Source organism: Bacillus rossius, chromosome 16 (assembly GCF_032445375.1).
Source record: "Bacillus rossius redtenbacheri isolate Brsri chromosome 16, Brsri_v3, whole genome shotgun sequence".
In the NCBI taxonomy this organism is placed as follows: Eukaryota; Metazoa; Arthropoda; class Insecta; order Phasmatodea; family Bacillidae; genus Bacillus; species Bacillus rossius.
In genome coordinates this window covers 46051519-46063895 of record NC_086343.1, presented here as the reverse complement: position 1 = coordinate 46063895, position 12377 = coordinate 46051519, and the positions used below count along the sequence as shown (strand labels likewise).

Below are 12377 nucleotides of genomic sequence, written 5' to 3'. Positions count from 1 at the left end.
ACGGAACGTACACACAGTACACACAGGAAATGTAACGTACACACAGTAAACTCAGGAAATGGAACGTACACACAGTACACACAAGAAACGGAACGTACACACAGTACACACAGGAAACGGAACGTACACACAGTACACACAGGAAACGGAACGTACACACAGTACACACAGGAAACGGAACGTACACACAGTACACACAGGAAACGGAACGTACACACAGTACACGCAGGAAACGCAACGTACACACAGTACACACAGTACACACAGGAAACGGAACGTACACACAGTACACACAGGAAACGGAACGTACACACAGTACACACAGTAAACGAAACGTACACACAGTACACACAGGAAACGGAACGTACACACAGTACACACAGGAAACGGAACGTACACACAGTACACACACAGGAAATGGAACGTACACACGGTACACACAGGAAACGTAACGTACACACAGTACACAGGAAACGGAACGTACACACAGTACACACAGGAAACGGAACGTACACACAGTACACACAGGAAACGGAACGTACACACAGTACACACAGGAAACGGAACGTACACACAGTACACACAGGAAACGGAACGTACACACAGTACACACAGGAAACGGAACGTACACACACACACATACAGTAGCGGAAACACACAGGCTTAGTTGGAAATCAGAATACAAGAAATAAAAACATTAAATTTTTACTTTCAATATTTAATTACTTCTCAACATTACACAAATACAAGTAAAAGAAGCCATTATTGTATGTAGCCAGCTTTCCTCAGTTCTTTGATATGAAGGATATTTCTTTGATGCACGAATAGTTTCCTGCACAAAGCGAACCATGTAGAAGTCTTATCCGGTCAACCAATATGTTTGGATCTTTCCATGATGTGTAATCAATCTCTTCTACCACCATCTTACTTGCTTGTTTATTATAAATACTTTTAATATCACAATCGTCCCAGTGATCATAATAAGCATTATCAGATTTATTTATTATAACACATACAACTAATTTGAAAAAAATATTTTTTTCCCTCAATTTTAAACATGAATCATCTTTAAAAACATTTAAAAAATGTTAATGTATTTAAATTAAGAACATCTTGTATATATTTATAAAATAATGATCGTTTTTTACAACCATCCCAGAGCAGAGATGATCAAATATAGAATAAATCCAATACAAACAAAATGAGCTTTATTTATGGGGCTATGTTAACACATAAGCGCACACAATAAACAAAGAATAAACCCTGTTATTTTGTCTATCGTGCTCTTTGTTGACGGGAAAGAAGCAGATAGCGTTTCCATAACTCTGCATTTTTCACGGGAATTTAGGGCAAGAAACGAACATCTATTCCCAGAAGCTTGGACAGCACGTGTGAGTTTAAAGTGAGGGGTAGAGGCCCCTACAGTTATAACCTTATCTTCCAAACCGAAGTAGTTTATTGCTTCTGTTGCCCCTAGCGCTGGTATCTGTAACGTTTCACATGAAACTATAAACAACCACAGTGTGGAGTTCAGGCATTCTAGCTGTACAAAAATATTTTTTCCTGACATTTTAAAGACAAAATGGAGATTCGAAATGAGTTCCTGAACGATCAGTGGTAGACATTCTTTGTAGAAGTCAGAGAAGTGTTGTGGTGCAAACAGATAAAAGCCAACACCAAGCACAGCTCCCTCAGCCTATTCAACACACGTGTGCCATGCTGCGAGATAAGAAACCTGTAAAAACGTTCAGTTACTATTTAGTGCAGCTAAATGATATGAAAAAAAAGGTATAATTACAGTGTTCAAAAATCCATGTCAAGAAGACTAACAAAAAACTTTAATATAAAAAATTACAATATAAACGAAAAGCGACTATAAACTAAAATATGTCAACATATGCAAAATATATATCACGAGGTACCACATGTATATGGGTGGATGCCAACTTGTAAAATTACTAAACGCTATAACTTTTAATATAATACTACACAAATAAAGACATTTAGTATGTAAGGTACAACTTGAGCACCTATGAATGGTATATAATATATTCCAAAAAATTTTATATTGTAAATGCATGGTACCCAAATTAACGAACATACTATACGCTATAACTTTTTATATATTGCAGCTAAAATTCTGAAATTTTGCCTGTGATCAGCACGAATTGAGCACTAATTCGTAACATAAATATTTTCAAAAATACATATTGATATTTTTAATGGTTGGTCACCAACTTGACAGACATACTATACGCAATAAATTTTAATGTAATGCAGCACAAATTATGAAATTTAAACTATATCAGCACTAATTGAGCACTAATTCATGGCATAGAATGTGTTAAAAAATATATTTTTATTTTAATGGGCAATCGCCAACTTGACCAACATACTATATGCAATAACTTATAACGTAATGCAGCACAAATTATGAAATTTTGGCTAAGATCAGCACTAATTGAGCACTAATTTTTGGCATATATTTTTTTCCAAAAAATTGATATTTTAAATGGGTGGTCCCCAACTTGACGAATGTACTGTAACCAGTCCAACTGTTTACAGTTAGATTATTATAATTTTAATTATTATTGTAACATTAATTGTATATTTCATGAGCCGATCTTATGTATTTAATTATTTTATTGTAAAGAGGACACTAAAGTCTAACATATATAACACATCTTATTGCCAGAGACAACACACTTTTAACTTCAGGTTCTTCTAAGCATTATTCTTTGGAAACTTTATTCATTCACGTTAGTTCAGCACTCTTACACGCTAATATCCAAGTTTTATTTCACTATGCAGTTTATTTGGTTTGCTGATAGCTATAGCTCCTTGGTTGCTAGGGACGGAAAATAAATAGTTAGAAGGAAGAAGAGAGAGACACCATCGCCATCTTGCAGCGGGAAGACGTTTCTCGGGCTGGGGCGAACCAAAGCCTTGGTTGCCGCCCGAGGAATTGAAGACTCGCGTCATCCGCCGTCGTGTGCTATACAGAATTCTTCATACTATGATTTGTGATAATAGTTCTGGACTGAATAAGTCTCAGATAGGGAGTATCGGCGACATCTAGTGCCAACTTCCGCGTCGGTCCTGTTAGTCCCCGTAGTGGTTCCGGACGACTGGTGTCAGCGCCAGCTACGATCGGCCACGACGTTTGGTGAGACCGATCCAAATTAAAACAGACTTTTTAGGACGAGAGGGAAGTCAGACACCCGGCTACATCAGATCTTCTGTAGCTCGCCAATTTCAGCTTCCAGCGTCCAGTGTTCCAGCGTCGCGGTAGACCACCTGGAGGTCCTAGGAAGAGAGCCTCAAGCCTCCGACAGCTTCTAGTTAGACCCGGCATGGTAGTCGATGTGTTCCTGTGACCTCATTTACATTTACTTACTGACACATAGGTCTGACAAAAATGTTAACATACACCGTAATAGAGTTTGGTTGTTCCTCTCGCTGAATTACATGTTAACAGTAACTTCACGTCAATATCAAAGAACCCATTAAAATCTTATGTTTTCCAGCTATTGCTATTTCATTTACAGTAAATGTCAGTTACGTATAAAACAGACCGGGTCATAGGTAATGCAAATTTCCACTAGTCACACAACACTACCTAATTTATTTTTAATAATTACTCTCCTGCCAGTAATACAATGCAGTGACGTGCTAGCTGGATTAGCAGTCTGGGTAGTCAATCCAGCAGCAGCGTTCCTGAGATCTACTGCGGAGAGAATAGGCGCCAAAACCCCGCAAGAACACCAATTAATTACAGTGACCGCCCAACTTTAGGCGGAGGTCCACATATTAATCTACAGTACTATACGCCATAACTTTATTATGTAATGCAGCACTAATTATGAAATTTTGGCTTTGATCAGCACTAATTGAGCACTAGTTCGTGGCATAGAATGTTTTCAAAAAAATGATAATTTAATGGGTGGTCACCAATTTGTCGAATAAACTATAAGTATGCTATGACTTTTTATGTAACGCATCAAAAATTATCTTTTTTACGTCACAAATTAGCACAAATTGAGCACTAATTTTGACAAATTTTGAACTGTTAATTCCAATGTGTGGTCGCCAACTTGACACATGTACAAAACGAATTAAGGTCTATAACTTTTAGGTTAACTTTGCACAAATCTCAAAATTTTAGCATCTGGCAAAACAAATTGAGCACTAATTCGTGACATGAAGTTCATTCCAAAAATTGATATTTTCCTTGCTTGACGTCCAACTTATATGCTATAACTTTTTACATAATGCAGCACAAATTCTGTTTTCTACGGCACAAATTAGGACTCGCGTCGCCCGCTTTCTATTTTTTACAAAAATATCAAGGGCTATATCTCCTTTGTTTACATAGCACAAACTTTGACATTTTAGCAGTGAGCTCCTTAAATTGAGCACTAATTCGAGATATAAAATTGATTTCAGAATATTGATATTTTTAAGAGTGCCGCCAAATTGAAGTTAAGTTGGAGAGTTACATACTATATGCTATAACTTTTTATGTAATGTTGCACAAATTCTGTTCATTATGGCACAAATTAGCACAAATTGAGCACTAATTGTGGACAGATTTTGAACGCAACATTTTAAAGTGTGGTCGCCAACTTGACACATGTGCAAAACAAATTAAGGGCTATAACGTTTAGGTTTACTTTGCACAAATCTCAATATTTTGGCGTCGGGCAGCACAAATAGAGCACTAATTCGTGGCATAGAGTGTTTTCAAAAAAATTGATATTTTTAATGGGTGGTCGCCAACTTGACGTCAAGTTGGCGACCAACTTACTATATGCTATAACTTTTTACGTATTGCAGCACAAATTCTGATTTCTACGGCACAAATTAGCACAAATTGAGCACTAATTTGTGACAAATTTTGAACTGTTAATTCCAATGTGTGGTCGCCAACTTGACACACGTCCAATCTTACACGGGAGGGAGGGCTTCCACGTAAATTTAAGAAGATGATTATTACCATTATTGGTGTTTGTTTGTTTGGCTTTATTGTGTGGTGCTATTTGTTATCAAACTAAAATTATTATGCAATACTTCTTGGTATCATTGACATGGTATAAGCTGACGCGACACTGCGTCCAGTAGGCATCCCAACTCACGTATATACCTGTATGAGCTTAGGTCTCGATCGGTACGCTAGAAGGCTGCATGTGCAGTGAATGTGCATCGGACCGACGTGCAGATATAGGCGTTACGCTGCAACTCGTGCAGCAGCTGCTGCACTCTGATGGGTCGAGCGTAATGGCTTAGGAGTTAACATCGATGCATGACAGAGTTGTGTCACCTGATTTAAAAAATACCACCCCCCACTGCCCCCGAGCCCTAATTATGAAGTTATAGCCCGTACGTTCTTGTGTAACTGAGTGTATATTTTATATTCAAGAGTTCTCATGTTGTTCGTATGTCAAACAAACTTATAATACGAAACAAAAAAGTTAAGGTATAATTCCTTAAAATAATGGAGAGCATCATAAATATATTGATAAATAAAATATTCGCTTTTCAAGTAACAAATATTCTGGACGCGAATCACGCGCACTTTCTGCGGCAGGAGCAAGAATTCGCTGCCTGAATAGTAAAGGTTGCTTGCTACCATTACGCGCATATATTTTCACGAAACAACCGGAAATGAAAACTATTAGAAACGGCTCTGATAAAATCGAAAAAAAAAATTATTGAAAAGATCCTAATAGCTACACGAAGTTGGACCTGATTTTTAACAATGAATCTTATTAAAATCTGTCCATCTTGTTAAAATTTACCAAACAACTAATACTACAAATTTTCTGCACATGTTAGAAGTTATACTTCAATGGCATTACTAAAATATTAAACATAAACATATCAAAATACATATTATAACTAGCTGCCCGACCCGGCTTCGCCCGGTTGTATTTATGGGGGGGAAAATGAGACCAAATCTCCTATTTACAGTTATAATAAATGAAATAAAATGAAAATTAATTAATTTTGACAAAAACTTAATACAATGCTTTGTAATGTACCGAAGAAAAAACGAATAGCACCGATGGTTTCCTGACTCTCGAGCACGCAACGTTGTCATGGAAACGAAGTACCCACTGTTTCCCGGGCTTAAACACCAATCAACATTGATAATCAGTTTATTATTAATTATAAATTATTAAGACTATTAATCGAAATAAAAACTACCCTATCTCTCAAGTTGGAAACAATTACACATAAATGCCAATTTTCATCGAAATCGGTTGACTTGGTAAAGAGTTCACTGGACCTTTTTAGAAATCAGATGTAGTTAGTAATTGTCTTCTTAATTTGAATAATTTATATCACTATCAAATCCCGACCGACTTTGTTCTACCAGTGTATAGTTATTTACCTGTATATATCTAAAAATTGGTGGTCTGTATTTAAGTGATGAGGACTACACTAACAATGAAATAGTCGTTGCCATGGAGACGAATGAAGCATCAACAATGCTACAGCCGTTGCCGTGGTGATTTTCTGCCAACTCATACATACATCACATTAGAAAACTCTAAAATTATCAGATTAAGACCATTAATCGAAATAAAAACTATCCTATCTCTCAAGTTGGAAAAAATTACACATAAATGCCAATTTTCATCGAAATCGGTTAAGTGGTTTAGGAGTCCATTGAGGACAAACATTGTGACACGAGATTTATATATATTAAGATTCTAAGTATATGTTTATATATTTGGTTTTGCTTAAATGACTAAAATTGTTCTGTAAATACTTCCTACAAACAAATCTTAACCTTATTGAGCTGTTTCAAAATTATTATGATATATTATTATTAAAAAATAAAGAAAATGGTTTTTCCAATGATGTGAGTTTAACCATGTCACTTGAGATCATCAAGTGAGTGCACTATCGCTGTACTACTGAGCCTTCTGGGAATTAAGAAGAATAATATGTATTATAATCATTGTAATGCCAGTATTCATACTTTTTTTTAAATGTGAGATTACTTTTTCTTATGTCTATTTTAGGTTACCATATCTATTCCAGGGTAGTTTTACTATCAAAACATTACATTTGGCACACCAATATTTTTCTAATTACTCCCAATATTTATGAAAGTGACTATATACGGGTTTATGTTGCTAAATTGGTTCCGACACCTTTTTTTTTTTTACACATTTCCTTTCATTCCATTTCCATTCCATTTTTCGAAATTACTCCTACTAAATTCCCTATACAGAGAGCTAAGATATTGTTACGATTTCCCGCGGGGGTTCGTAAAGGATAGCCCAATTAATAGATTTTATTTCACACACACAGTTTTATTTATTACCACTACTTGTCACTTAAAATAATCTTCTAAACTAGCAAATAATTAATTACACTTAAAGAGATGTAAATTCCCCAGTCACTCGTTCCACACACCTCGCTGGGCCGCACCTCTGGCGCAACTCTCGCCGCAGCACCCCTCGTGGGTCTCCGCCGCGGGACTCCGTCGCCGCACTCCGCCGCCGTCACACCCTTCGCCGAGATCCCACACGACGACTCGCTCGCAACTTCACTCGGGACTCCGCTGCGCCCGCGACTCTATCGCGCGGAAACTCCCGACTCCACTGAACTCTCTCACTCCCTGCCCTGGAACCTTTGTCCAAGGACTTCGCCACTCTGCCGCACCCGGAAACTCCACCACGGGAGAACTCCCCACTGAACTCCTCGAAGGTCGGCCCAACCTCCTTATATAGCCCTTGGGTTCCCGTCCAGAACAATCGGGCATGTCTCCGAGATATCGCGCGACCTTCGCCGTCGGAATGCCCAGAAACGCGTCGTGAGTCCTCGAAGGACGCGGCGGCTGCTCAAAGAATGTCGATAAACGCAACAAGCATCGGGTTCCCACAAAACGCGCCGATAAACATGTGTGAGTCCTTTGATGCCGCAGTGCTGCCTCTTTTAAGTAACTCGATCTGAGGCAGGTGCGCGCTGCGACGGTCAGGATGTTGCGAGACAGTATGACACGAGATACCAGAGAGAGGATGCGGGTGGAAGGGGGGCGCAGACAGGCCGAACGAGCGCGGCGACGCCAAGCACTGCAGCCAAGCGCGATCGTAACAATATTTACGCGTCAATATTTTTTTTCTAAAATCTCTCACACCCACATCCATTACAAACAAGGTTCTATTTTGTTGTCCTTCCAAAACATGCCGTTTGAGAAGCGTCGCGATTACCATGTCGCCATACGTGAGAAAGTCGCGGTGACTTGACCCTGCGAATCTCATGTCGCTGGTCACGGCTTGTCACAGGGACAACAATTTTCGCTGTTCCCACCACTACTGATGACAGCCGCACTTTCATTAAGAAGGGGGGGGGGGGAGGGTTAGGCGCAACGAGCAAAAAAGTTAGGCGTGATTGTAATCTGTCGGCACGCGCAGCCAATGACCTTGGCGCGATGACAGAGCACTCTAGCTGCTAGCTGTTACGCAGTACTAAACCATCTCACGGGTTGTAGCGGCTAGCCACTCGCGACGAGACACCCGTGACTGCAGCTCCAGAGCGGGAAGAAGTGACCCGTGACTGCAGCTACACAGCCTTCAGGTTGGTCTCTGAGTTGGCCCAGTGTGACTGCGCTGGCTGGCGTGCTTTCTCAAACCATTTCATATGTCAAAATATTGTTATTCTGCATGTTGACAAGCCTATAAAGTTAATGATGGCGGATTGGACGAGAAACATCAAAGAATATTTATGACTCTTTACTTTTCATTAGTACTATTAAAAAAAGATTTAAGAGCTGTGTCTCGTTTCAGGGCATTATTTCAATTTTCCATCAAACAATGTTAAATTTGTAGATTTTTTGTGTGTCTAAATTTCACGATATAAATATATATAAAGCAGAAATTTTTTTGGCAGATTAGAGGCAATAAATTTATTACAGCGTTAAATTTATTTACTTTTAATGGTTTACAGAATTATTGTATTAAGCACTCAAACTCCTCACGTTGGGACCGCACTTGGATGCCGACTCATTAATTAAAAAAATTATCATGTATAAACCTATAACTCTTCGCGGGACCTTACAGCACACTAACTACAACTGATAACTTTGAAGGCAGATCTTATTTAAGACTGGAGATTTTTGGGTGTTGCATGCTATGATAAGTCATCGTGAGAGAGAAAAAAGCAAATTACTGGTAGTGATTAAACATAAAGAGCTACTTATTAGTACGTACTGTTGTGATACATTTTTATAATCATTGGTAATTAAGGTTAAACACCAAAAGGGATAAGAAGGGGAATTGCTAGCAAGAAAAGGTACAAAAAAGTTCTTATTTACCGATTTCCAGATATGTGTGGGCATACCCACAATACCGACCTCGTGAATGGCATATACACCACCATGCCTGTCACATGCAAGTCTGAGCCAGGCACTGAACTGTTGAACACTCTCGATGGAATGTTCAACAACTCTCGACACGTCCACACAGTCCTGATCAGTGTAGTCCCTGCTGTGAGGGAGCACCTTCACTGCACAAGTACCTACTGCCACGGCGCGACTCGCAGCTGTACTGCCAACTGCCATCCATGGAACAAGACTCGCCACCTTACCTTTTACGATATCAAGACAAGTTACAGTGCAAAGTTGGCTGGGAACGTGATTGTGTATACATTAGTACCGTGCGGTGCGGTTCAGTGGCGAGACACTGGACCCATTCAGGGAAACATGATGTCATGTGCGGACATCTGTGATTCCCCATGGTTCCCAAATTACCACCAGGCCCATAGTCCCCAGAGTATGCCAGGCCCATGGTCCTCAGAGTACGCCAGGCCATGGTCCCTAGAGTTGCCATACCCATGGTTCCCAGAGTCCCGCAAAGCCCATAGTCTCCAGAGTTCTACCAGGCCCAAGGTCCTCAGAGTACGCCAGGCCCATGGTCCTCAGGGAACACCAGGCCTATAGTCTCCAGAGTACCACCAGGCCCATGGTCCTCAGAGTCCCACCAGGCTCATGGTCCTCAGAGTATGCCAGGTCATGGTCCCTAAAGTTGCCATACCCATGGTTCCCAGAGTCCGGCAAAGCCCATAGTCTCCAGAGTTATACCAGGCCCATGGTCCTCAGAGTACGCCAGGCCCATGGTTCTCAGAGTACGCCAGGCCTATAGTCTCCAGAGTACCACCAGGCCCATGGTCCTCAGAGTCCCACCAGGCCCATGGTCCTCAGAGTACGCCAGGCCCATGGTCCTCAGAGTACGCCAGGCCTATAATCTCCAGAGTACCACCAGGCCCATGGTCCTCAGAGTCCCACCAGGATCATGGTCTTCAGAGTATGCCAGGTCATGGTCCCTAGAGTTGCCATACCCATGGTTCCCAGAGTCCCGCAAAGCCCATAGTCTCCAGAGATCCACCAGGCCCATGGTCCTCAGAGTACGCCAGGCCTATAGTCTCCAGAGTACCACCAGGCCCATGGTCCTCAGAGTCCCACCAGGCTCATGGTCCTCAGAGTATGCCAGGTCATGGTCCCTAGAGTTGCCATACCCATGGTTCCCAGAGTCCCGCAAAGCCCATAGTCTCCAGAGTTCTACCAGGCCCATGGTCCCTTAGAGTACGCCAGGCCCATGGTCCTCAGAGTACGCCAGGCCCATGGTCCTCAGAGTACGCCAGGCCTATAGTCTCCAGAGTACCACCAGGCCCATGGTCCTCAGAGTCCCACCAGGCTCATGGTCCTCAGAGTATGCCAGGTCATGGTCCCTAGAGTTGCTATACCCATGGTTCCCAGAGTCCCGCAAAGCCCATAGTCTCCAGAGTCCCACCAGGCCCATGGTCCTCAGAGTACGCCAGGCCCATGGTCCTCAGAGTACGCCAGGCCTATAGTCTCCAGAGTACCACCAGGCCCATGGTCCTCAGAGTCCCACCAGGCTCATGGTCCTCAGAGTATGCCAGGTCATGGTCCCTAGAGTTGCCATACCCATGGTTCCCAGAGTCCCGCAAAGCCCATAGTCTCCAGAGTTCTACCAGGCCCATGGTCCTCAGATACACCAGGCCCATGGTCCTTAGAGTACGCCAGGCCCATTGTCCTCAGAGTACGCCAGGCCTATAGTCTCCAGAGTACCACCAGGCCCATGGTCCTCAGAGTCCCACCAGGCTCATGGTCCTCAGAGTATGCCAGGTCATGGTCCCTAGAGTTGCCATACCCATGGTTCACAGAGTCCCGCAAAGCCCATAGTCTCCAGAGTCCCACCAGGCCCATGGTCCTCAGAGTCCCACCAGGCCCATGGTCCTCAGAGTACGCCAGGCCCATGGTCCTCAGAGTACGCCAGGCCTATAGTCTCCAGAGTACCACCAGGCCCATGGTCCTCAGAGTCCCACCAGGCTCATGGTCCTCAGAGTATGCCAGGTCATGGTCCCTAAAGTTGCCATACCCATGGTTCACAGAGTCCCGCAAAGCCCATAGTCTCCAGAGTCCCACCAGGCCCATGGTCCTCAGAGTCCCACCAGGCCCATGGTCCTCAGAGTACGCCAGGCCCATGGTCCTCAGAGTCCCACCAGGCCCATGGTCCTCAGAGTACGCCAGGCCCATGGTCCTCAGAGTACGCCAGGCCTATAGTCTCCAGAGTACCACCAGGCCCATGGTCCTCAGAGTCCCACCAGGCTCATGGTCCTCAGAGTACGCCAGGCCATGGTCCCTAGAGTTGCCAGGCCCGTGATCTCCAAAGCCCCGAAGGCCCACGCTCACTGCAGTCCATTGGAAGATAGTTTCATTCTTTTCGAGGGCCAGTCATTATATCTGAAATTAATTGGAAGGGCCTGGCACATATGATTTTACATTGAATATCTTATAACATTTTAATGCTGTTTTGTTCTGTTCAATATCCACAACATATAATATGTGACATAGCAAAGAAACGAAAATACAATTATACATAAACACATAGTGCTTATAAAAATATATACCTTTGAAAGTAAGAAGAGTAAAATGATTGAATACATAAATGACACATTTACAATTTTTTTCCCACAATTTTTGATTATATTATTACTTCTTAAAATTTCATCTACATTTGTGCAAACAGAGACGGCTAACACACAGCAGGTGTGCATCCTGTCTTCCATCGCTATTCCCCGGACAGCAGTCAGTGTATATACCTGGACATCTGCTCAGCTGGTCTAACATTCGGAATGAAGAAGAGATTGCATTGTATTACTACACATCACGCCAACTAAACTGAGACTAAGTGTTGTTAATATCGCTGAGGTATTCAGCTGTGATACTACCCAAGGCGGTTTGTCATTTAATGACAACAAATAGGGGTGATTTTTCCACAAGGGGAAGCTACTTCTGTTGTAGGAACATCCGTCCCATTCATAAAGTGGGGTGTCCGAGGGTC

The 12377-nt window shown here is 42.0% G+C and overlaps 1 protein-coding gene across 4 annotated transcripts in view; it reads left to right on the top strand.

Annotated features, from left to right (window-relative positions):
• The window catches only part of LOC134540080 (uncharacterized), a 146904-nt gene that overhangs the window by 102666 nt on the left and 31861 nt on the right, over positions 1 to 12377 (top strand). The window contains exon 1 of one of the 4 annotated variants that reach the window (XM_063382545.1): positions 8505 to 8592. The exons of 2 other annotated variants lie outside the window; for them this stretch is intronic. The gene's annotated coding sequence lies outside the window, so the exon portion shown is untranslated. Of the gene's footprint in view, positions 1 to 8504; positions 8593 to 12377 lie in introns of those variants that run through there. One more of the 4 variants, XM_063382547.1, reaches the window with a different exon arrangement.